Source organism: Stomoxys calcitrans, chromosome 2 (assembly GCF_963082655.1).
Source record: "Stomoxys calcitrans chromosome 2, idStoCalc2.1, whole genome shotgun sequence".
Taxonomy (NCBI): Eukaryota; Metazoa; Arthropoda; class Insecta; order Diptera; family Muscidae; genus Stomoxys; species Stomoxys calcitrans.
Window position 1 is genome coordinate 75,210,448 of NC_081553.1, and position 25,299 is coordinate 75,235,746.

At 39.1% G+C, this 25,299-nt stretch overlaps 1 protein-coding gene across 8 annotated transcripts in view; it reads left to right on the top strand.

The window, feature by feature from the left end:
* Nucleotides 1–1,236: 1,236 nt before the first annotated feature.
* LOC106083468 (ankyrin repeat domain-containing protein 50) overlaps nucleotides 1,237–25,299 on the top strand; it is a 266,226-nt gene continuing 242,163 nt past the window's right edge. Inside the window, exons 1-3 of one of the 8 annotated variants that reach the window (XM_059362503.1) lie at nucleotides 5,367–5,415; nucleotides 5,523–5,564; nucleotides 5,940–6,639. The gene's annotated coding sequence lies outside the window, so the exon portion shown is untranslated. The other 7 variants (XM_013246507.2, XM_013246508.2, XM_013246506.2 and 4 more) reach the window with 7 other exon arrangements.

The window sequence follows — 25,299 nt, forward strand, 5'->3', positions numbered from 1 at the left end:
AGCAAAAAGCTGAAAACTGACGGTCAGTTCTTCGGTATTAAGATGTCAGTTCTGTGTTTACATTAACAGCAAACCAGCCCATTTTTTGCACGTTCTCTTTGTTTGTGTTTCTCCCTCTCTCATTTTACCAGCTTTCGTACACACACGAGGGCATGTTGGTTGTGTTGAGAACTATTTAATTTTTGAAATGACATCTTGATGTCGAGATGGCGGATTTCACCAATAATATGGTGAAATCTGCCATTGCCATTTTACCAATCATATGGTGAAATCGTGGTTGTGGTACAAATGAAACCACCTTTAATTGTTTCGCCATGGTCAAATACGAATAGATGGCGCTCTAATCGACATGTATTCTCACGTGTGTTGTACTTTATTTTATAGAGATATGTCTACATGTTCGATGACATAAAAGCTTGATTTAATCGAAAAACTTGCATATTTATTCCCAATTCCATTAGTGGTATTAAATTTTTCGTACATATCACGCCATGTGTACAATTTTCAGAGTTGCAATTGTTGAAATTGGTTGCCCAAAAAGTAATTGCGGATTTTTCATATAGTCGGCGCTGACAAATTTTTTCAACGGCTTGTATCAACGGCTGTTATCAGCTGTTACTTTTAGCTTGCTTTAGAAAAAAAGTGTAAAAAAAGTATATTTGATGAAAATTCATTCTAAGTTTTATTAAAAATGCATTTACTTTCTTTTCAAAAATCCGCAATTACTTTTTGGGCAACCCAATACATATGTTAAGTTTCATAGTGTAATAGCAGCTTAAAGTGTGCAAAATATTTTCTTTAAAACATTTCGGCCCACCAGAAACAACGGCGAAAACCTAAACTAACGAATTTTATCCTACGTATGAACCAGCAATCAAGAACACCCTGTCAAAAATCACAAAATTAAAATTTTCTTTCCTTTTTTAATACACCCGTGTTTTTGTGATTTACCGTTTTACAAGCAGCCAAGTCATATTAAACTTGCCACCTAGTAAATATGCACACCATTTGTTTAGCTAAGACATGAACACATTATTGTGAATGAGATTATTTCCATATGAAGTTGCTAAACCAATCTTAATTCACCATAACCTAATAACAACACCGCATGTAGAGTAGCACACCGCGAGAGGGAGAGTCAGATAAGAAAAAAAGAAGAAGCAGCACAAATGGAAAACCATACAAAATACATTTTATGATAGCTCAGGTCAGTTGTAGAGAAGCGGCGGTGTTGCAATCGTTAAAGTTAATAGTTGCAGTGGAAGAAAATTAAATAAAAATTGAAATAACTTGTGAAATTGTAAATAATTAAACATAAACACATCTATCAGTTGTTGGTGTTCACAAAAAAAGAGAAAATTATTTAAAAGAATACATTTTAAATTTGCAAAGTGTTAAAACTCATACGGTGTGGAAAATCATTGGGAGTAGCCAGTGGTATTTCTTTTCCCGATTTCTTCTTTGTGCATCTCTTTCGTTTTCCCAATGTGTTTTATTTTCTTTTCCTGTGTATTTATCCCTTGTAATGCCGCGTGTGTTGGTGAGTGAGTGAATGAGTGCGAATACTAACAGGGTTGCCGTTTAGAACTTATTGATAAAAATTGCTTGCAAAGATTAAAAATATTGATTTTACAATAATTAAATTTTTTTTTAACTGAATGAAAAAAAACCCTTTCAATAATGATAAAGATCAAAAATTAGTATAATAATCCACTTTAGCTTTTTGATGAATCTGCATATTTTTTTGAAACTATAATTGAGATATAAAAATTAGCATGTTGGAGGTTGAAAAATTATGCAAGTTTTGAGCGTTAGGAGGCTTTCAACGGTGCCTCGAAATATATACGACTATATCTATAGTAAGTACCGGTTCTGTAAGCCTGGACATGACATAGGAAATACTTCAATGCCTCGTCATCTTACGATTCGGATCTTCTCTCGTCGGTTAAAAATTACAATGTCCTCATTGTTCGTCAGGATGGTAATCTAGGCGTTCAGCTTTGCAGACGAAGAGATCCGACCAATGTACTTCAATTTAGTACTGAAAAAACTTGGTCGGTTCAGACTTCGATCCCAAACTATCTGCTGTTGAGGGCAACATGATCTGAGTGGTTTATTCCAAAATTGCGGTAGACTCAAACTCCAAATGCATAACCAAAAGAAAAAATTGGTTGTAATGATACCTTTAAGAATCATGACGCTCCAAAAAAATAAATTTTGGGAGTTATTCGTTAAGCATTTCTCGCGGTACCAAGGTAAACATTTCTTCTCTTATGGGTTGAAGAATCATTCTGTTTGTGATCAGATCCCAACCTTCCTAATCAGGCAATAATTAATCAGTGAGCATGCTGAGATAGCGTTTCTTTTACGTTAACTTGATGATTGGCCACGTCGAGGACAAAGTATGGCCCAATTACGCCGTCGGTATGCAAACTGCAGCAAACAGTTTTTTTTTTGTGGATGAAGTGTTGACTCGTGAAGCATATGTGGCTTTTCATGTGGCCAATAAGGCATATTTTGCATATTGACGAACCCATTAAGTCAAAAATGAGTTTTGTCACTGAAGATGAATTTGCTCTTAAAGTAGCGGTCATTTGCAGACGTTGATCGTTCGTGTAAATTGACAATTTAATTATTACTGCAAATTTAAAATCAAAGTTGGAAACCCTTTTATGAAGCTATCAGCTCCAAATGTTGCTCCAATATTTACTGTTGAATCATAGTTTTTGCATCATAAAGGACGTCATATCCAGCAATGGGTGTATCTCTTTTTAAAAAATGGGCTAACCATACTCTATGAAAAAAAAAAAAACAAGAACGAGACGTTTGGGACCACCCTCGCAGTTCCGGTAGGCCTGCAAATTTGTTTGTGAACTTTTTAGCGGCACCAAGCACTTACTGCCAAATATTACTTACAGATTCCTACTCGATATCCAAAGACCATAATGTCCATAATGTCGACAGTTTGGAACATTTTTCTGGGTCAGACGACTACACATAGTGCCTAATTTTAATATTAGATTTGTACTCTGCTTCCAATGACCTTTTCTTTGAGAACCATAAAGAGTTGTTCGGGAATTGGTGTGTGGGGACCCGAATTTAGATGCCAAATTTATACTCCATTCTCAAATACCTTTCATTTGAGCCATACATTATTGTGATCGCAAATTCCACAGCTTCATCTAGTTCATGATTATACCCAATCTGGATATATGATTCGTAATTCATTTGAGTCTCATATTGTACCGGCCGGTGTGCATGATCGTTTGTGGGCGTTTGGTAATGGCGGCTCCAAACACATGCTCCCAAATATTACTTTCAGATTTGTACTTCACTTCCGAACAGTGCTGCCAACTCTTTTTGTTAAAAAAGCGTCAAAATTGAGAAAAAAGTCGAGAAAATTGACAAATTTTTGACATCTTAACCTCTGAGCTACGATGGCCTCAATAAATATATCAGAGCCAAATTTTCAATTAAATTTTTTTTAAATATAAAATAGCAATAAAATTTTCTCTAGAAAAAAAAATTGTATAAAAATTTCTCCAAAGACAAAATTTAATTGAAAATTTCCTTAAAAATAAAGTTTCTACGAAATCATCATTTAAATGTTAGAAAAATTCCTCTAGGAATAAAATTTTGACCAAAGGCAAACTTTCAAAGTGGTTATAGAAATGGAATTTTATAAAAATTTAGATTTTTTCAAAGACCATTTTTTATTTATATAAATAATTCATATAGGACTGAAAAGAGAATTATAAAGACATCTTAAATGTGTGTTCAGCAAAAAAGTTAACCATATGTACCAAATCGATCGTAAGATCTTAGGTTGGGTTAGGTTGAAAAGAGGGTGCATATATTAATCTGCCCCTTGTCACTATAGACATTCATTTAAGGCAGTAATCGGCTTGTTTTGCGCTCATCGGCTTAATAATAATTTTGAGACCGGAAGATCTGAAAAATTATGTGACCTTCAAAGTAAAAAAACGTCAAAACGTAATGGGACTCAAAGCAAAAATCGTCAAAAGTCCAAATTTTGTCAAAAAAAAAAAACGGTCAAAATGACATAAAATCGTTGCGGCAGCATTTATTCATTTGGGTTCCATATCCTCCCGGTCGACCTGCATCACTCGACTCGTGGTATCTAATTTTAATTTCACACTCGTTCTCTTCTTGCAATGACCTTTCCTTTAAAAACCATAATTTATTGATCGTTCTACATGTTTGTTTTGAATTTATTTATTCCCCAATTTGGATGCCAAATTTGTACTCTTCTATCGAATACCTTTTATTTATTTTTATTATTTAGCTTTACCGTTTGTGGGATTTTTGAAGGTCGACCCCTTTGTGAGACTTTTGAATTTAGTTGCTTTAGATATAAAATAAATTATACATATAACTTATCATTCCTTGCACACCATCCTACACAAACTCTGAAAATTTCAAGATTATCGTTTCAGCCATTTTCGAGCCTATACTAACAAACTCTAAAAATTTGCTGAATAAACTTGCTTTGTGGCAACACTGTTCACTATGACCGCAAGTGTTTGTGTATATGCTCCAGTGTGTGTCGTCTGCCAGTCGTATGTGTTGCTGGTGCATTAGGTATAAGAATCAAAACATAAAACAGCTGCCTGCCAGCGTCAAGTGTACACAAAAGTGTCATTCACAATAACCACTGGGGGAAATGCAAAAATGTCATTTTGACATTTCTTTTGCTCTCTGCTGCTACAACTAGCCGACTCTTTCTTTCACTCAACATTGTTGTTGGCTATTTATCTAAAAGTGCGTTGAATCGAGGCGGCTTTGTATCTGAGAGACAAAACCAACAACAAAATGAATACATGACTGGATGGCAGGCAAAACGTTTGCCACTCGCCTACAGTAGTGTCTGTATTGTAAAATGAACACTCGAATGAAGACGCCTTAGCGGTTGATTAAACGACGACGACAACGGACAACGAACGGTACGCGTTCACGCTGGGAGGAAGAGAAGCAAAAAAAAAGAAGAAAAATTAAAGTGTGTGGAATATTTTAAAGAATTTAAGTAAAAGATTAAACAAAAAATGCATATTTAATAAATGAAAAGTGAGTTTAAACGACATTGTGTGTAGTATGTGTGAAAAAGTGCTGAATTGAATGGAAAAGAAAATAAATGCTATTTCTTCTTCTTCTGATTAAATTGCGTGTCTTCGTTTTTAACATCTCCCCGCCCTTGCTACCCTTCCTCTGGACAAACGGCCTGAGTGGCAGGCAGCACCAGCAGCCTGTGTCAGCCTGGTTTCGTTTCGCTTTGTGTACTCGTTTCGTTTGGCTGGTTCTGACGGAGGTCTTGTAGAAAAGTCGCCCCCCCCCCCCTCCCCATATCCAACCTCTTTATGTTGTGTATATGTTTGTTCGATTTGAGTTGAGTCGAGTGTACGTACATACGTGCCAGAGTGTGTGCTACGTTTGAGAGGCTCTGAGCATTGGAGTGTATGAGAGTGTATATAAATTGTTTGTGTTATGTTTATTTTTTTTTTTAGTTGCGTTCATCTTCTGTTATTTCTCTCTCCCTGTGTGTGTGTGTGAGTATGTTTGAGCAAAGCATTCAATGCCAAATATCCTTGCGAAAATAAGATAGCCTTATTGCCACCTAGAATGAAGCAAAAAGAAATGGAAACATCGTTTTTAAGATGATTTCAGCAAAAGCGTACCACAAAAAAAAAAACAACATTTACCACACACAAACCTAAACGTACGCATACAATATCATGCAAAATTTAATATTATTATGCTCTAAAAAAATTATTTATAGGCAGTGTGAAAATAAGCGATAAATGAAATATTAATTTTTACAGTCATAACATAATATCTACAAATACAAAGTGTTGTGTTCTTTATCATCCCAAATAAGAAAGTTACCCATAATAAGGGGTGTTTTCTTTTCCTCTTCCCTTCAGGCACCCAGAATTTAAAATAAAACAAAAATAAGTTGCAGTGAGTAAGTGAGCGATGATGCAAAAGTGAATAATACAAAACAAAATTAAATGGAAATTGGAAAAAAAGATTATAAAGTAAAAACAAGCCCTAACAAATTACCACCACCAAGTTAAACAACAGCAACTACTACTACAACAACAACAAGATTATCAAGCCCAGAGAGTATAAAAGATAAGAGATAAGTTGCAACACAAAATATTGACAACGACGACGACTACAATTGCGTTCAACCACATATAATTGCCAACATTAATAAATTACCACCCAACAACATCTGATTAATTTTATCGTTTTCAAAAAATAATAAGAGTCAGTGAATAGTCTCGCTCCCCTCTTCATCTCTGCTAAGCTCTTTCTCTGCTCAAAGGGCTTGAGAATAACAAACAAGTAGTTGCCGACCTAACGATTTCAACCATCATCCACCATTAGCAAACCAACCAACCAACCACCCACTACACCATACCATTGACCACCCAACACAATCTACGTCATCATCTCTTACTCTTGTTGGCGGTGTTCTCTTTTCTCATCGTCTCATGTGTATGCGTGTGTTATTGCATCCTAATTGGAGTTACTTGCACTGAACATTTTTAATCATTCAAGGAGAAAACTCAATATTGGCGCCCAACCCAACAGAGAACTGCAACGAGCAACTTAAAGGTAAGTAAAGTCAGCAGTATTTTCTTTGTTTTGCTCCTTTTTCAAACTTAATTAACTGCCCCATTAATGTTTCATTGGAATCCCACTCAGTGTCCCCCACACAATACTTTGGGAGTTTCATTTGTTTACCTATTTCCCTGGTTTTTGTTCTCCCATAGGGGAGACCAGGCAACCGCACCTTGTTTTCATGACTTTTTAATGGGCCTTGTAAATATGAATGATGTTTGCCTTCTTTATTTGGCAATTTTCGTTCATACGCTTTTCATCCCATTGAGGGCTATAAGGTAGAAGCTGGAGAAAATGGGGAATACACAGAAGTACCATATTTTGCTTATTAGCACTTTTTTTTTTTAATTTGATAGGTTATGGCAACAATGGCATCGCCTAGAAAACTATAAATGTCACCAATAAACCTGGATTTATGCTAAAGAATGCATTTTTCATTACAAAAAAAAAAAATTAAAATTTACCACATAAAAAGTATGCCAAAATGGGAAATTATAAATAAAAATTATACATGCACATAGGTATTAAATTTAGGCAACAATCTTCTATATAAAAAGTAAAAGCGTGCTAAGTTCGCCCGCGCCGAATCTAAACCCTCCACCATGGATCGCATTTGTCAAGTTCTGTTCCCGGTATCTCTTTTTAGGCAAACAAAGGATACAAGAAAATAATTTCTATGCTAATTAAATTAAATGTTGGAGACCATAGTTGAAGTCATTGTGTAAAATTTCAGCTAAATCGAAAAGAATTGCGCCCTTAAGGGGCTCAAAAAGTAAAATGAAGAGATAGGTTAATAGGGCAGCTATATGAGGCTATAGACCGATTCAGACCATATTTGACAAGTATATTGAAGGCCATAGGTGAAGCCTTGGGATAATAATTGTGCCCTCTAGAGGCTCAAGAAATCAAGATTCCATATCGGTTTATACGGCAGCTATATCAGGTAACGAATAGATGTGGACCATGCTTGGCACATTTTGTGGAAGTCATAACAAAACCCGTCATGCAAAATGTCAGCCAAATCGGATAAGAATTGCGCCCTCTGGTGGCTAAGTAATCAAGATTCAAGATCGGTTTATATTGCAGCTATATTAGGTTATGGTCCGATTCAGACCATACTTAGCACTGTTGTTGAAAGTCATATTGAAACACGTCATGTAAAATTTCAGCCAAATCGGATGGGATTGGTGCCCTCTAGAGGCTCAAGAAGTCCAGACCGCAGATCGGTTTATATGACAGCTATATCGGGTTATAAACCGATTTTAACCATACTTAGCACAATTGTTGAAAGTAAAAAAAACACATTGTGCAAAAATTGTGCCAAATCGGATAAGAATTGCGCCCTCTGGTGGCTCAAGAAGTCAAGATCTAAGATCGGTTTATATGGCACCTATATCCAAATTTGGACCGATAGGCCCTTTTCTTATCCAAAACGACCTAAACTAATAAGAAGGGTTTGTGCAAAATTTTAAGCGGCTAGCTGTACTGCTTCGAAGGTTAGCGTGTGTTCGACAGACAGAACGACGGAGGGACTTAAAATGTCATGGCGATCAAGGATATTTATACCTTATGGGGTCTTAGACGAATATTTCGAGGAGTTACAAACAGAATGACGGAGTTGGTAAACCCCAACCTATGGTGGAGGGTATAAAAATCAATTTGTGCTTGTTTGTTTGATTGTATGTATGTTCCGTATAGGCTCAAAAACTTCTGAACCGATTTTCTTGAAATTTTCTCGGATGATGCATAATGATCCCGTGGTGAAAATAGGTTACTACATTTTTTGATACCTGAAGAGGGGCGGATCCGCCCTCTTACACTAATTCTCAAATGAGCTCCAAAGAAAGGTATTTAATATTAGAAAACGTACAGTGGCACAGATATGTATACATACCTTTTCGTAAATTGCAGTTACGTAAACTGAGTGTAAAGTAGTTAGGGTAAGATTTTACCCTACAAATTTTAACTAATTATTATGCTGGGAACCATAGTAAACACTTTTAGCACCAATAGATATTTGACAGAAAAACTTTTTCATTCGAAAGTGTGTTAAGTGTGTTTTTTTTCAGTGGGGTATGTAGACTTCTCTGTGCCACTGTATATGATATGCCATTGTCGGACTAAGTGTTTGGGGGTTCACCCATCCCCCAAAACTCCCCTAAATAGGACATATTTACTGACCATGGCAATATAGGACTCAAACGAAAGGTATTTGCGAGTAGATATGATATCGAAATGTGGGATCAAGTGTTTGTGGGAGCCCCGCCCCTGCCCAAAAACACGCCCCAAAGAGGACAAATTTACTACCATAGGAATATGGGGGTCAAATGAAATGTTTTGGGATTTAAGCAGGAATCTGATATCAATATTCAGGAAAAAATGTTTATGGGACATTCCACCCCCATAACTCCACCCAAATAGCACGTACTTGCTGACGATTGCAATATGGGGCTCAAATAAGAGTATTAGAGTAGAACACGAATCTGATATATTTTCAGGGCCAATAGTCTGAGTGGTCATTCCATCCCCCAAAACCGCCCCCAAACTGGACATGTTTGCCAACTATGGAAATATGGTGCTTAAATGAAAGGTATTTGGAGTAGATCACGAATCTGATATTAACATTTGGGGCCAATTATCTAGGGGACGTCCCACCCCCATATCAAACACAAATTAGGACGTATTTGCTCACCATGGAAATTTGGGTCCTAAAGAGGGTGGAGTTCGATGTTGATAGTTTCTAGGGCCCACACCCCAAAACCGGAAATATTTGCTGACTTTTACAATAAGCGGTTTAAATGAAAGGTATTTGATTTAAAAAAAACGAAATTTTTATCCAATTTTAAGGCCAACGGCAATATGGGGTTCATATAAATGATATTTGAGAGTAGAGCACGATGCTGATACTTTTTTTAGGGCTAAGTGTCTGGGGTACCATCTCACCCCCGATAACACCCCTAAATCGGACATGCATATTTACCGCACATGGCAATATGAGGCTCAAATGAAAGGTATTGGGGAGTAGGGCACGAATTTCAAAGCCACTTTTGGGAGTCCAAACCACCTCCCAACCTCACGAACCACCATTCTTCGGGCCTTCCCACTCCAAAAAACCCAATGGGAATATCGGGCTCAACTAAAGTCTTATAAACATAAATGACCCTAAACACTCCGACCAATAAAATTAATATGGGATTCAGATAAAGACATTTATATTGTTATACTGTTAGTCAAGTGATATAACAGGTGATTTTTCAAGAGCTATAGAAAAGTTTTTTACAATTCAGAAAAATCCATGAAATCTTTACTTGAATCAATAGTACGGTCCATATATTAAATGTTTGAAGATTATTTCATGCATATGTTGCCCTGACTACGCCTCAAATGGTCCATCCGAATAAATGCCTCAATGTTGTCTTCTAATGCCTGAATTGAGACGGACTTGTCTATATAGACATGACCTTTAACATAGCCCCACAAAAAATAGTCAAAGTCACACGATCTAGGCGGCCAATTGACCGAACGTAAAAAAAATGTTCACCGATCTCGTCTCTGGCTTTTTGGCATTTGGCACCGTCTTCTTGAAACCGCATGTCATGCAAGTCAAGCTGTTGGATATCATCTCACGATAGGGTCACCATTTACAGTTATGTTACGCTTCGCATCATCTTTGAAGAAGTACGGTCCAATGATGCCACCAGCCCATAAACCACACCAAACTGTGACTCTTTCTGGATTCATTTGTAGCTCTTACATTTTCTGAGAGCATTGGTAGCTTTTGTAAAGCTTCTGACTGATCTTCACTCTTAAATCGAAAATTCTGCTTATTTACGTATCAAATATGTCATGTACCCATCATAGAAGATTTGTATACGTTTTTCCGCTTTATTGACAAAATATTCGCATTCTAGAATTGGTATATGAATTTACAAGGTTTGAATATATGTGGTTCATATTTTAATTTTCTTAGACCCATATGTATAAAGAGTTGTCGCTAAGTGGCACTCCGTTAGGAGTCGGATACTCAAAAGGGGGTCCCTTATCATTTAGCTTAAAGTAGAATCGGGCGGCACTCAATGATATGCAAGAGGTGTTCTGTCTGTTCCTTAATCGAATATTCGTGGCCAATTCTTCAAAAATCCTTTGCGCCACATTTGGCGGCATTTACTCAACAGGAGTAGGAATAAATCCAAAAGTCGGTTTTCAGCAGCAATATGTCCAGCAGCCTTCCCAACCACCAAGAAAATCGGCCGCCGCCCTGAAATGCCGTTTAGATCTTCAAGTTCTAGCTCCATAAGGAACACCACACAGGCCGGAACATTGAGCTACGATTTGTGTGGTGTTCATTGCTGTGGCGAAAAGCTTAGCTGCGAGCTACCGGCTGCGTCCACAGGTTGCGGATAGTGGAATACTCCATACGGAGTAGCAGCAACGGCAGTCGCGGACAATCATCAGTATCGAGCGGAGAGTCTCTGTGAGAGGTCGGACGGCACCGGAAATTGCACAAAAACTGATTGGCTATGATGCTCGTTATGACAAGGCGAGTTAATGGCGCCTTTAAATAACCAATGGCCAACCAGTTCCCGCGGCGATCGGTCCTTTGGACCGGAAGGAGCTCGCTCACCTACAGGAGCTTGACGAGTATCGCCACATCTACATGAAAATGTTGCTTCAACTACAACAACACGCCACAATTAATCTATTTATCTGTCCAGCAGACCACTCTGGGAGCATCTAATTGTTGGATGAAGACCGAAAGTTGTTATCTCAACACAGAAATATGGTGACAAGTTGTAGGTCATAATTGTGTACTGTTTAAAACAAAAATTTAAATAAACATTACAAAAGCAACACTAAACATTTTTGTAAAATTTTTTAGCCACATTTATAAATTCGTTTTGCTCATTTATCCATTTTATGTTAATTTTTCCAAAAAATAATAGTCAAATGTTTAGCCAAAATAAAACAGTTAAGGTAAACAGCTGTTTTCGAAAATATTAAATTCCCTTTCTCATATTTTTCCTCTCCCCATTCAATCAGAATAGGAGGATTTTATTCGAGGAAGAAATTTATTCCTAGAGAGTTTTCAAAATTGAGCTAAACATTTTTTCAATCTGAAATTTTTAGTTGTGAGGGCTCCAAAGGTCGCACATTGGTAGGTTGTATTTATCTCGAAGAAACTGAGAAAGATCCTATATGAAATGCATCTAACACACTACGACACTTTGTCCTACTGGCTATGTCACTTTTCCAATGCATGTGTGTTTGTATAAAAAAAAAAAAAATTATTACATAAATTTTTTTTAACCAGCCCAAACCTTTCATTCTTAATACATAAAACATGTTATATGGAGTTTCAACTTATTTCAATGTTGTAACATTACTCGAACTCAAATTTTTGCAAATTATTAACAGATTCCAGTATGTAATTCAAACTCTTTCAGAGTTTATTTGAATTTATTTCGATGTTATGATACACAATTGTATTAAAAGCTTCCAATTATCGCACAACTTCATTATGAGTTTGTATTATGATCTGCTTTATTCGTCACAATTTTCCACTTAACATTTCTCACTTATTAATGAGTGCTGTCCGATTAAAATTTTTAGCTTAATGTTAAGGGGTCTATTTTTTAAGTCGAGTCCTAATGGGGTGCCGTAATGAGACACCTCTTCGAGAACAAGATTTTACATGGCATAATCCCTCACAAATGTTGCCAGTATTTGGAAGTGATAACCACCGCTGAAAAATTGTTGTGATGTTCTCGAAATTAAGCGTTCAGCGTTATAAGCGAACATGCTAACCTCTGCGCTACGGTTGACTCTAATATATTCATTATGCTATAAATAAAACAAAAATTACTTATTGGAGTTGTTGTTTTCGCACATTTAAATACCTATTTTGGGAAAGATATTTCTTTATCGCGAAAATATTACCAAACAATATGTGTGTCTAAGAAATTCTTGTTGTGTTTACTTCTACCCGGCAGCCATTTGTCTGTTGCTCTAATGATGTTTCTAAATGGACATACCAGCATTTTCGTACCTAATGCGAAATATTACATAAAAATTGTATTTTTCGAGTTTAACAGCTCAACATACTGACTGCTCTTTGCTCAGTTACAAATGGGGAAAAGAATATTTGTGTCTAAGAATGTGTCTATACCAGTGATGAGTGCACAATTGCAATTATTTGCAAGCCTATGTGGTTGCCTGGTATTGTTTTCCAGGGTACGTTCACATTAATATTCTATAGTGTGAATATTTTTGTCCATCACAGATCTATATGCTCAAATTCTCTTTCTCTCTAGTAGGAGAGATACAAGAGAATAATTATTCGTCAGGTAAACGAATAATCGTTTGCGGCTAAACAAACACTATTGCCATTAAATAGCTTTTGGTTTTACACATTTGGTTGTAATAATATTTTGTTTGTCGTAGCAATGTCCCAAACGTTTTATTTTTTTGCGTATAGTATGTACGTATAGTACGATTATGCAAGAAATTAAGCTCAAAAATGACTCTAAATTAAAAAAAAAATACATATTTGCAAAAAAAATTAAAAATTTAAAAAATTGCGCTTTTTTTACAAACAACTTTGGAAGGCAAATAGTCCTATTTAAAATACTTTTACCATTTCCTACTGTTGGACATATGGAGGAGGAGGAAATCTCAAACCAGGCCTAAGGCCGTCAAATTTGTCCAACTTTGGTAGGCAAATAGAGTTTTATTTTAAGGAGGAGAAAATCTTAAACCGGCCGAAGGCAGTCTAATTTTTCCAACTTTGGAAGGGAAAAAGTTTTATTTAAAATAACAATGTCGCAAATTTTTCAAATAGTGGCCAAAATTCTCAAGACCACATAGGTCCTTCCCGGGTTAGAATTTTCGATATTTGATTGCGTATTCGTAAACTACTAATCAATACCTTTTATTTGAAACCGATATTGCCTAGGTTGGTGTTCGGGCCCTAGCGGGGTCCACGAGACCGAGACTCAAACACAGACTTCATATTCGGGTTCCTGGGGTCAAAATTAGGGGGTATGCAAAAAAACTAACTATACGAACTATTCCGTAAATAAAGTTTCGCCAAACTAAAGCTTTTTGTAGCAGAATCTCTTTGTTGTGGTTTTTTCGTTTGCTTCCGAATTAAGTAACAAATTATTGCAGCTCCCTGCTAACATTTATGTTACTACAAATACCTTAAAGACTTAAAGTAAGTCACTTATTTTACTGTTAAGTGACTTCATAAAATCTCATATAATAATGTTTTCACAAAAAAAAAAAAAAAAATACAAGAAAGCACTACGCACATCTAGACATATGAGTACATTTATTTTCCATTCAAAGTCATGTGAATGCAAAACCCTCAAAATGTTAACAGTGGTTTACTTACATATGGCTGTATGTACATATTTATATATATGGAGATATATGTATGAAAGTGTGTAAGCTTTACTACTTCCCAGTGTTATTAAATGGTAAAATATATATGTAGGAATGTCGTTGTGTTTGTCCGTCCGTCCGTTCCTCTGCTTGTCTGTCTCTCAGCCGGTATGGCTTTTTGTCTGCAAATAGTACTTGACTGCATATGAGCTCGACGATCTCATATAAACTTATGTTTTCACCAAATCGTAGTAGTTGGCTTTTTTTATATTTTTCTTTCCAAGTAAATACCCTCCACAGACACAATAATCGCAGCAGCAAAACCGGCATTTCGACGCTGTTTACAACAACGTAAAACTTCAATTTATATGGAAATGATGGGAAAAATAAAAAACAACACACACACACAACAGGCAACATAACATTGCCATCCAGTTATGTTCCTAATGTCTGGAGAGGAGCAGCAAATATGGATCCTAAATGTAAATATAAAGCATAGAGCAAATTGCTGAAAAGGAAACTATGTGAGAGAAGAAAAAAATCAATAAAAAATGTACCAAAGTTTAAGGGGGTTTTAAGTGGGAAGAGTTTTAGAAGTTAGCGGGAATGAGAACACGGGCTCAAGTTGAGTGTCTTTCGAATCCTTTGAAACAAAATTAGAAAATCAGATTTGGCGTCTTGAGTTACTGCCTTAGTGATGTCAGCAAAAATGTGCATATCGATTCAACTATCTTCGGAATATAGGTTCGCCTTAAAGGTTTAGTTCACTAAGGGCCTGGAGTTTAAAGGCAGATGAGAAAGCTCCAAATTTTTTTTTTATACCAGCTTCTGTGGTATTACCAACAAGTAAAAGTGTGCTAAGTTCCACAGGTTCGAATCTTATATACCCCCCATGGATTCTATTTATTTGCCAAGTTCATTGCCGGGTTCTCTTTATAAGCAAACAAAAGTTAATGGATAAAAATTCCTATACCATTGAAGCTATTTCAGATTATGAAACAATTCAGGCCATACTTGGCTTGGATGTTTCAACCAAATCGGATAAGAATTACGCCCTCTACAGACTCATAATGTATTGTATAATCGGGAGATGGGTTTATATGGGAGCTACATCCGCTTAGAGGTCACCGTAGCACAGAGGTTAGCATGTCCGCCTATGACGATGAACGCCTGGGTTCGAATCCTGGCGAGACCATCAGAAAAAAATTTTTCAGCGGTGGTTTTCCCCTCCTCATGCCGGCAACATTTGTGAGGTACTATGCCATTTAAAACTTCTCTCCAAAGAGGTGTCGCACTGCGGCACGCCGTTCGGACTCGGCTATAAAAAGGAGGCCCCTTATCATTGAGCTTAAACTTGAATCGGACTGCACTCATTGATATGTGAGAAGTTTGCCCCTCTTCCTTAGTGGAATGTTCATGGGCAAATTTTGCAATTTTTACATCCGCTTATGGACCGATTCAGACCATGTTAGGTTAGGTTTAAGTGACAGTCTGCCATCAGACTCACTTAGAAGATTTCGTTCATTGTGATACCACAGGAACATAAGAAGATAGTGCAAAGGAAGATGCAATCTAGTTCCATTCAGATCGCTTTAAAAAGCCCAACATCTTGCAAATGTTCACATCCGCTTAATCAGACAGGTTCTCAAAGAAATGAGAGCCTAAAGTGGAATTCCTTCTGACTGCTAGTGCGGGACACACACACAGAAGGTGTTCTAAAGTCTCTTCTTCTTCGTTGTCCCCACAGTCGTTGCTGGCAACCGCATGTTTTCCTACTAGACAATGACCTGTCATGACGAACACGAGGCGTCTGTTCTTGCCAGTGACAGCAACGCGGTAGACCTGTTCAAGTCTAGATTAGGCCACATAGCTTTGGAATGCTCACAGCCCCCTCTATATGACCATCTATCATTCGTTGTCCTTCGAGCATGGTCCTGAAAATTTAGCTTACATGTCGCTAGAGGCATACCCACAGATTCCAGTACTCCTGGAATGTGTAGGGTAGTTCCTAGTCTCGCAAGCTCGTCCGCTTTACAATTCCCTGGGATATCTTTTTGGCCCGGCATCCAGATCAAGTGAATTTTGAACTGTTCAGCCATCTCGTTGAGAGATCTGCCACAGTCGAAGGCGGTTTTTGTGTTCAGAAATACGTTCTCCAGGGATTAATTGACAGCCTGGCTGTCTCAGAGGATATTTTTGCCAATCGTCGTAATGACATTAGAACTTAGCCATTCAACCACTTGAGAAAGCTTCCTTAACCTGACGGCAGTGGTCGCTGTAATTTATCTAGCCTCAATGTCCAGAGGCATTAGATGTAGCATTAAATTCAGCACATCAGATGGTGTCGTCCTTAGTGCGGCTGTGATACACAAACAAGCCATCCTTTGGATCCGTTTGAGTATTGAACAGTAGGTGGACTTTTGAAGCGTCGTCCACCAGACCACAACACCATATAGCATTATAGGTCTGACAACTGCAGTATATACCCAATGCATGACACGCGGTCTAATCCCCCAACTTTTGCCAATGGCTATCTGACAGGTGTATAGGGCAAGAGTTGGCTTTCTTGCCCTTTCCAAAATGTTGGATTTGAAGTTTAATTTCCTGTCCAGCAAAACAACCAGGTATAGGTAGATGTTAACAGTGCCGGAGATATCACCCCGTTGAGGAACTCGCTGTTTCACTCTACGGTGCTTCAACCTCTTATCCCTAAATTCCACAAATGACTAGCGACCACACAGATAATTCGCCACCCTGCATTTCAGGTCTGGCTGGAGGGACGTGTTGGCGATGTCCTCAAATAGTCTAGCATGGCTGACCGTGTCGAATGCCTTTGATAGGTCCAGTGCCACGAGGACCGCCCTATCACTTGGCCGGAGCTGATTGAAGCCACATCAAATGTGTGCGGTGATGGAATGCAAAGCAGTGGTTGTACTATGCAGTCTTCGAAATTCATGCTGATGCTCGGCCAATGGAAATTCTCCTACGAGGCTTGGGAGGAGTAAAGGCTGAAGCGTCTTGACTAGTGGTGGGAGAAGGGAGATCGGTCTGTAAGTCTCCCCCAAAGTCGGTTCCTTTCCAGGCTTCGGAAGCGGTATCCTTCTGCCCATTTTCCAGACATTGGGAACTATAAGAGGGTTCAAAGACAGGTTGAGGACAGTAGTAAGGTACTCATCTCCAGGTCGATCCAGATTCTTCAGCAGCATTAGTGTAGAGATTCCGTCGGGGCCCAACGCCTTGCATAATTTGAAGCCACGGATGAAATTCGTAATTTCGCCCACGGTAAATTGTAATTATTGTCCATCGGCTCGGAGACCACGGATACGACGAATGGCTCTCCTACTTGCCCTGTCACTCTCGGGATGCACAATAAATTGACAGTTGAACAATCTGGCGCATCTCTTCGGATCAGTCACGGTTACGTCGCGAAAAGTGACTGAGGTCCTGTCATCCCTCTAGCGGTGTTCGAGAGTGACTTAAAAGCAGATCCCAGCTTGCTTAAACCGGTACCTAAGTTACATTGCTCCAAGTGCTCCAGCCACAGATTCCACTTATATTTGTTGACCCTGATAATTTCTAGATTCAGCTCACTGATTCTGGGGTTAGTGGGGTCCATATAACGAATCCCATCACGCCCGTCTACTAGTTCCACTGCCGGAGTTTGAGAGTGACTTAACACCAGACAACAACTTGCCTAAACCGGTGCCTAAGTAACATTGCTCCAAGTGTTCCAACCACAAAATCCTCTTATGTTCATTGACTACCCTGTTAATTTCCAGATTTAGCTCGCTGATTCTGGGGTTAGTGGGGTCCGTGCAACGAATTCTATCACGCTCATCTGCGAGTGTTACTGCCGGGGTCCGTGAGTGACTTAACAGCAGACCACAGCTTGCTTAAACCGGTACCTAAGTTATATTGCTCCAAGTGTTCCAGCCACAAATTTTGCTCATGTTCGTTGACTACCCTGTTTATTTCCAGATTCTGCTCTTTGATTCTGGTGTTGGTGGGTTTTGTACAACGAATCCCATCACGCTCGTTTGCGAGTACCACTGCCTGCGCCGGGAAATTGGGCCGCACTTGGGGTATTCGGCCGGCTGGTATAAAGCGGAATTTCCTATCGGCAACTAGCACATTCGAAGGGGTGTCAGTTAACTGAAGCGGCGATTGGTGTGAAGCCAGCCCAATTAGCCTTCTTCTGATTGATAAACTTCCGGCACTCTGAGGTTATGAAGTCGGGTTGTCGGTCGATGGTGAGAATTATGGGGAGGTGGTCTGATCACAAAGAAATAACGGCTTCTCAATGATAAACGTCCGGCGCTCAGATGTTATGAGGTCGGGTAATTGGTCGATGGTGAGAATTATGGGGAGGTGGTCTGATCACAAAGAAATGACGGCTTGCCAGGATACGTCAATGAGGAGATCAGGGGATGCTATGCTAATCCGAGCATGCTACTAACTTGGCGACCGGGCGACCTACTATGACCTTGCAAATGCCAATTTGCCCATGCACATCCATTAAGGAACAGGGGCAAACTTTTCACATATCAATTAGTGCTGTCCGATTCAAGTTTAAGCTGAGTGATAAGGGACTTTCCTTTTTTATAGCCCAGTCTGAACGGCATGCCGCAGTGCGACACCTCTTTAGGGTAGAAGCTTTTAATGGCAAAGTTTCTCACATATGTCGCCAACATTTGGAGGGTATAACCACCGCTAAAATTTTTTTATGACATTCTCGCCAGGATTCGAACCCAGGCGTTAGGCTTCATAGGCGGACATGCTAACCTCTGCGCTACGGTGGCCTCCTTAGCTTTTAATAATTTTTGTATGACATATTGCAAATTTTTATCTTAACGTAGAAATGGATTACGCGAAACTGTTGCGTTTCCCCTATTGCATGATTTATTTATTGTTTCCCTTTCATGCTTTTTGAGCCACTGTATTTCCTCCCCACAAAATGTCTAGGCCGTAGGCAGTGTTAATGAAAAAAGTAGGAAGAAGACACAGAAACAGATACAGCACTGCTTACATTTGTCCTCGGTGGTTTTATCCCTGGCTCGCCCAACGAGGCGATGAAAAAAAACCAAACTGTAATGAACATGGATATGGGAGAGTGAACGAGATAAATGTCAAAGGTTAAGGCATAAAGACGATGATCTCGGGGAATGGTGTGATGGTGGTGATGATGCTGATGATAAAATGGGAAAATCATATTCCTTAGTTGGTGCACAAAAATGTACATAATTTAATTAAATGCACCACTGAAACACTTGCCCAACTTTGGGATTCGGTTTCTGTGTCTGTGTGTGTGTGTTTTGTGATGATGCAGTTTTTCCTTTTTCCTATTAAAATGATGGTGGTGGCGATATTATTTTAATTTTTAATATGATTTTCGTCATTTTTTGCTTGCCTGCCAATGAGCTCTTGTCGTCGAGGTCGTTTTATTGAAGTTGCATTTTTTGTTTTTGGTTTAACAACGGATTTCCTGCTATTGAAGCTCTTGGTGGCAATCGCCAGCCATTGAAGAAGGCGGTTGAGGAGGTTAGGTGGCTGTCTGACTGGCAAACCAGCCAGCAAGCAAATACACAGGGAGTGCATGCTGGTTCGTTTTGATTTTAGCTGTGCTCTGCTCTTTTCCAAATAACATGGAAAAACCGACAGACAAACAGACGGACAAATATTGAAGGTTTTCCCAACTATGCCTGGGTATTGGTGATTAGAGTTGCCGTGTTTGGGATTTGCTGGTTAAATTTGAAGTTTCGCTGTTCCTTGGTGCATCAAATTACAGAAATGTTTCAATAGAAATTTTGAAAAATTCTTATGTTTATATAGCTGCGATCTAGACCATATCCAGCACAGATATTTAACGTACAAGTCTGCAACACTGTACCAGTCTTCGGCTAAATCAGGTAGTAAATGTGCCTTTTAAGGGCACAAGACCTAACATCTAGAGTCGGTGAAAAGGAAACGAGTTGCAAGGCCGCACAAATGTAATCCGCCACTAGTTTAGCCCATACCCGTACAAAGGCTTTTTCAGCGCATCCATACTGCCATATTTTTGTCCTTGTCTTACTCTCTAAATTAGCCTAAATAGAAAAGTACTGTCATCTGGCGAATAGCACATCCAATCCGTGAATGAAGTGAAGTGCGGAATACTCCCACCTAACGAATCTACCTGGAATACATGCCTGTAGGAATAACAGCACATTGAAAGAAATACAGTGCGCGCAGCATTAACATTGATATGAATTTACTTTTACAGGGAAATAGTTAAAACTATTTTACCGATAAGTGGCTTATATACGCAGCAGATACTAAGAGGTTCTAGGGCGATACAGTTTGCGAGAGGGGGTGGCCCCCCAAACACTTAACCCTGAAAATATATCAGCATCATGCTCTACTTTCAAATATAATTTTCTTGAACCCCATATTGCCATTGGCCTCAAAATTGGATATCAAATTCGTTTTCTAATATCGAATACCTTTCATTTAAACCCCTTATTGCAAAAGTTAGTAATATGGTTTGGGTTATGAACCCTAAAAACTATGAATATCAAGCTCCACTTTCTTTAAGACCCAAATTGTCATGGTGATCAAATACGTCCTATTTGGGGTTGCTATTGGGGTGGGACGTCCCGAATGTTGATATCAGATTCGTGGTCTATTCCCAAATACCTTTTATTTGAGCCCCATATTTCCATAGCTGGCAAACATGTCCGGTTTGGGGTGTATCTTGGGGTATGGGGCGGCCACTACTTGGCCTTGAAAATATATATCAGCTTCGTGTTTTACTCCAAAATACCTCTTATTTGAGCCCCATGTTGCAATGGTCAGCCATTACGTCCTATTTGGGTGGTGTTACGGGGGTAGGGTGGCCTCATAGACACTTTTACCGCATATTGATACTTGGTGATTCATGGTTTACTCGAAAAGACCTGTCATTTGAGACCCATATTGCTATGGTCGTAAATTTGTCCTGTTTGGGGGTGTTTTGGGGAAGAAATGGACCACCAGAAACTTGGTCCCACATTTGGATGTCATATTTGTATTCTACTCGCAAATACCTTTCATTTGAATCCCATATTGCCATGGTGGGTAAATATGTGCAATTTATTGGTGTTTTGGGGTGGTCACAGAGGCCCAGGGAATTGTAGAGCGGACGACCTAGAATGGGAACTCTTACTCATTCTAAGGATACTAGAATCGGTGGGTATGGCTCTAGCGACATGTAAGCTAAGTTTTCACGACCAGGCCCGAAGGACAACGAATGATAGATGGTCAGAAGGAGGGGGCTGTGAGCATTCCGAAACTATGTGGCCTTATCTAGACTTAAAGAGGTCTACCGCTTTACTGTCGCTGGCAACAACAGACGTCCCAGTCATTGTGTCCGTCGTGATAGGTCAATGTATAATCGGAGAACATGCTGACAGACTGTGAGGACATCGAAGTAGTAGAGACTATAGAACACCTCCTGTGTGTTTGTCCCGCACTAGCAGACAGAAGGAGTTTCACTTTAGGTTCGCATTTCTTTAAGAACCTATCTGATTTGGCGGATGTCAACATTTGCAAGTTGTTGGGTTTTTTAAAGCGATCTGGTTGGTTCAACTGTAGGAACTACAGTTCTGTTCCTGTGGTATCACAATGGACGAAAACGTCTGAGTCTAATGGCAGACTACCACGTAAACCTAACCTAACCTAAGCCTTTACCTTGAGCTCGTTTTTATACCCTCTACCATAGGATGGGGGTATATTAATTTCGTCAATTTGTTTGTAACGCCTCGAAATATGCGTCTAAGACCCCATAAAGTATTGTATATATATTCTTAATCGTCATGACATTTTATATCGATCTAGCCATGTCCGTCCGTCCGTCTGTCTGTCCGTCCGTCTGTTTGTCGAAAGCACGCTAACCTTTGAAGGAGTAAAGCTAGGCGCTTGAAATTTTGCACAAATTATTTTTATTAGTGTAGGTTGGCTGGGATTTAAATGGGCCAAATCTGACCATGTTTTGATGCAGCTGCTTTATAAACCGATCTTGGGTCTTGACTTCTTGAGCCTCTAGAGGGCGCAATTATCGTCCGATTTGACTGGAATTTTGCACGCGGTGTATCACTTCCATCAACTGGTATTACTTCCAACAACTGTGCTAAGTATGGTTCAAATCGGTTCATAACCTAATATAGCTGCCATATAAACCGGTCTGGGGTCTTTACTTCTTCAGCTTTTGGAGGGCGCAATTCTTATCCGATTTGGCTGTAATCTTGCAGGTGGTGTTTTTGCATCACTTCCAACAACTGTGCTAAGTATGATTCAAATCGGTTCATAGCTGCCATGTAAACCGATCTTGGATCTTGATTCTTGAGCCGCTGAAGAGCACAATTCTCATCCGATTAGACTGAAATTTTACATGAGGTGTTTGTTATGATTTTGTTATGACTTCCAACAACTGTGTAAGTATGGCGCAAATCGGTACATAACCTGGTATAGGTGCCATATAAACCGATCTAGGATCTTGATTTCTTCAGCCTCTAGAGAGCACAATTCTCATTCGATTTGGCGGAAATTTTGTACAACGGCTTCTCCCATGACCTTCATCATACAGCTCCCATATAAGCCGATCTCCCGATTTTGCTTCTTGAGCCCCTACAAGGTGCAATTTTTATCCGAATGGACTGAATTCATTTATGGTCCAAATCGGACTATAACTTGATATAACTCAAATAGCATAACAGTTCATATTCATTATTCTTTGTTTGCCTAAAAAGAGATACCGCGCAAAGAACTCGACAAATGCGATCCATGGTGGAGGGTATATAAGATTCGGCCCGGCCGTACTTAACACGCTCCAACTTGTGCAATATAGGTTCCACATTTTTCCGAGATATTTTCCGATCTTTACCCATTTAATTGATTAAGTCAAAGTCTTTACTGGACTCAACGTTTAAGGTGTTGTTACACTTTTTTTGGGATTACCACCATGGCGTTTGGCAACGCTGCCAGTATCATTATAACGATTGGTGCAATGGAGTGTCACCCAAACATTTTGTTCCCTTTGAGGTGTTTGAGTTCGCCTACAACAACTGGTTGTGATTTTCCAGCCATATATAATGCAATCACACTACTCTTGCACCCTATCCCGAACCACCATCTTTTTTTATAAACTTGTAAACAATACAAAGTCCAATACAAAAAGCCAAATTTCATAGAGCTGTCATTTCTAGTGTGACAGGTATACCAGTGTTAACATGGTAACAGTTTGTGTCACCCTGTAGTTAAGAGAATGTGAACATGAATCCGAACTACCAAAACACTTTGGCCTACCGTCGGCCGAAGAAGGGTGAAGGAACTGCTGGTCTTTGATAGGAAGCAACGAAGCATTATTGCAAATTGCAAATTTTGCCCATGGACATTCCACTAAGACACAGGGGCAAACTTCTCACCTATCAATGAGTGCAGTCCGATTCAAGTTTAAGCTCAATGATAAGGGGCCTCCTTTTAATAGACGAGTCCGAACGGCGTGCCGCAGTGCGACACCTCTTTGGAGAGAAGTTTTACATATTACCTCACAAATGTTGCCAGCATTAGGAGGGAAAAGCCACCGCTAAAAATTTTTTCTGATGGTCTCACCAGGATTCGAATCCAGGCGTTCAGCGTCATAGGCGGACATGCTAACCTCTGCGCTACGGTGGCCTCCGTAGCATTATTACGGGAGTTGCTTCCGGTCATTGTTTGAAATTTCATATGGCTGCAAACATTGGAATCCCACCGTCTTGAGAAAGATGAAGAGAAGACTATCAAACAATTGCTTTGTTCATCAGGGAGATGCGGTGAGATTTTTCACACGCATGACCATCGATTAACACACACTGAGTACACACTCAGATGGGCTGGATTTCGAGTACCAAATGCGTGTCAAATAGGTGCTTGCTCCTTACTCTTTTCTTATGTTTCTTCATTTCCCTATCTCGTCTATATGTCTGATCCGGGAATTTTCTCTTTATCTTTCCCATACAGTTATTTTTACCCTGAAGCCAAACAATCCTCCGTAGTGAACTCACCTTTTTGTGGTAGGCTATCCATTCAAACTAACCCTAGCCATTCCTCCTAAACCTAGCCGACATGAAGGGCTGATTCTGTGTACTTGTCCCTGCTATAGATGTGGTGTTGTCAAGACGGCTGATCTCTGGACATCTTTGCCCTAAGATACATTTCTATCAACCTCTCAAGGGGCTATAGAGTAAAGGATGAAAAACTAATGGGAAAAACCTGTGTTAATCTCCATTAACACATGTTTGTCTATTTCAAAGGATTTCCCTTCCTAATACTCCAAGCAAAGCCTTCTCATCTTTGAGGTTTTTTTTTAATATGAGGTAGCGAGAACAAGTGGGCAGTATGGAATTTTCCATTTCGAAAGCTACCGATAGGGCCCAATTTATTTTTACTTCTTTATGCTGGCATTTTTTTTGCCGGCAACCTTACTCCAGACTTTCGGCTGACTGGGAGGACTTTAAAAGTTTCTGGCAATTTGTTATATTTTTATGAGTTATTTTTTCTCCCGTCTATTTTATTTTTTTGTTTGTTATATGCCGTTGTTACTTTTCATTATAATTTTTATGATTTTTGCCATTGTCATTGTTGTTGTGGTAGTAGTTGTTGTTGTAATGTCTGCTTTTCGTTTTGTTTTATCATTTTGTTTGTAAAGTTTTTGTATATTTTTCGTTTGTTGTTCTGCCACATTTTTCTCTCTCTCTCCCTGAAACGAAGTACGTTTTGCTACAATTGGTTTTACATTACAAGTTACGCTGGTGCTGCTTCTGCTTTGCCTCAGTCTGCCGCTTTGTCTGCCTACATCTCTCCGGGATGTTGGCAGTATAAACTTCAGCTACATACTCAATCCAGCACTTGGTATGCCTGCCATCTCGTTGTCAGTCGACAGTCTGACAGAATGACACATAGTCTCCTCTTCATACATTCTGCTAAATATCATTGTGTGATATTTTATGATACCATTTGCCTAGAGGAGATGGTCCAGATGGAGTCGGGCCTCCCTCGTATCCAGCAGCCATGTTGGTAATAATCTTGGCGGTTTTTGGTTGTTACTGGCGACACAAACTACAGCACTTTGATTGTTGTCTTGTTATCAGTTAACTGTGAAATTCCTAGAATTCATTCATTAGTCAAAGAGAAAAATGGCAACTGCCATGAGAAAGTGTTTCTTTCTTCGCCAGGAGCATTGATTTATGCTCTGGGGTGACCAGGTTTAGTTTGAGGGAT